This window comes from Pyxicephalus adspersus, chromosome 2, assembly GCF_032062135.1.
Source record: "Pyxicephalus adspersus chromosome 2, UCB_Pads_2.0, whole genome shotgun sequence".
NCBI classification, from domain to species: Eukaryota; Metazoa; Chordata; class Amphibia; order Anura; family Pyxicephalidae; genus Pyxicephalus; species Pyxicephalus adspersus.
In genome coordinates this window covers 31,021,620-31,023,693 of record NC_092859.1, presented here as the reverse complement: position 1 = coordinate 31,023,693, position 2,074 = coordinate 31,021,620, and the positions used below count along the sequence as shown (strand labels likewise).

General features: G+C 37.5%; 1 long non-coding RNA gene across 3 annotated transcripts in view; it reads right to left on the bottom strand.

The window, feature by feature from the left end:
* Positions 1 to 1,609, bottom strand: part of LOC140323311 (uncharacterized) — a 13,629-nt gene extending 12,020 nt beyond the window's left edge. The window contains exon 1 of one of the 3 annotated variants that reach the window (XR_011919344.1): positions 1,438 to 1,609. This is a non-coding gene — a long non-coding RNA (uncharacterized lncRNA). The other 2 variants (XR_011919345.1, XR_011919347.1) reach the window with 2 other exon arrangements.
* Between the last annotated feature and the right edge of the window lie 465 nt (positions 1,610 to 2,074).

Here is a 2,074-nt window from a genome sequence, read left to right as displayed (position 1 = left end):
TTTGTAATACCTGTACATTACACAGCACAATGTCACCCTGGAGACAGCTGGTAATACCTGTACATTACACAGCACAATGTCACCCTACAGACAACCTGTAATGCCTGTACATTACACAGTATGATATCACCTTACAGACAACCAGTAATACCTGTACACAGAACAGTGTCACCCTACAGATGGCTGGTAATACATGTACATTATACAGCATAATGTCACCCTACAGACTATTAGTATTACCTGTACATTACACAGAATAGTGTCACTCTACAGACAATCAATAAAAGCTGTACAATATACACAACAGTGTCACCCTACAAACACACAATAACAATAATAATAATGTGTTTAGATGTCTATATATATATATATATATATATATATATATATATACCCCATAGATGGCTGTTACCACCTGTACATCATACAGCCCAATGACACCTTACAGATAGTGGGTAATACCTGACAGCTGTTACTACTTGTGCATTGCACAAATAAATGTTACTGTACAGATAGCCAATACTACCTGTACATTACCCAACACTCTGACAAACTACAGACATTGATACTACCTGTATTACTATACTGTCACTTGCACAATCCACAGCACAATGGCACCTTACTGTCAGCCAATATTACCTGTAGATTATATAATACAGTGTTACCGTAACGACAGCTGGTTCTATCCATACATTACAGAGAACAGTGTCAAAATATAGACATCTAATATGACCTATGATATGATAACTATAGACACCTATATTACAGTGCACAGTGTTACAGAAGAGAGACTTGTACCTTACACAGCACAGTGTCATCATACAGACACTGATACCTGTACATTACATAGAACTATAGACATATGAGATTACATATACACAGCAGTGTCACCCTCTAGACAGCTTATACAACCTGCACATTACACAGCACTGTCACCAGACAGACAACTGGTAATACCTGTGCATGTCACAGTACAATATCACCTTAAAGACTGCAGAGATACCTGTATGTTACACAGCACTGTCACCCTACACACAACCGGTACAACCTGTACATTACCCAGAACACTCTACAGACAGCTGAAATATCCTGTACATTACACAGCAGTGTCACCCTGTAGACAGTACCCTGGTATAAACTGTAGCAGGCACATTGCAAGGTCATAGGTGGGAACAGTCTCTTGCATACCATAGAGAGCAGTCTTTTTTCTTGTAGAGGAAGTAGCCTCTCTTAGCAAAATGACAAAGACATGCACGCTCTCAGGAACAAAATAACTCAATGCCCCATTGACAGCTTTTTGTAAATCATTAGAATCTGCCACTTTTATTTATGATTGCAATTTCATAACTCTTCCCTCATCTCCTGCTCTACCCTGTACTCAAGAGTAATATTTATTCTGTACCCTGGGCATTATTATCCATATGTGGAGCCTCTTACCTTGTGCATAGAAAAGTCTCTGCTCCATTAGCACAGTAGCTCTGGTCACCATAGCTAATCTTGTACTGTTTTTGTCTTCTTTGCATAAAGTGAATAGTAAAGTCCCTGCATGGAGTCTGCAAACTTTTGAGTGCTGCAAAGGGAATGTACTGTAGACTCTGCTGCCCCCAGTTCACAAAAAGGCTGAACTGCTTTCTCTTTCACCAGGCTTTTCATTCTCCTTAATATTTACAAGTCTCAAAAGTGAATAACAGCCTTGTGTTGTTTTATGCTCAACTCAAGGATAACGACTTTATTTTAGCCATGTGACTGTAATTTTCAAATCTCATTGGAATAAACTGAAATAAAGAAAACAAACAAAAATTAACTGCCCCTTTTGCAAACTTTTTACATTTGAAAATCTGAACATTTGGCTCTCCCTGTGTCTAATGACAAATCCGGGGGCTTTGTAGTAAACTTCAAACCCTCACAAACCAAATAAACCATACATTTATATATTGGGAAGAGCCAAGAAACAATACGGTTAGTGCGATCATCAATAAATAAATAAGTGACAATAAATTGTTATTCTATATCTGGTATATTCTGATACATTTTTTAATTTTCCCTATTTCTTCTTTTACTTATACAATTTTAT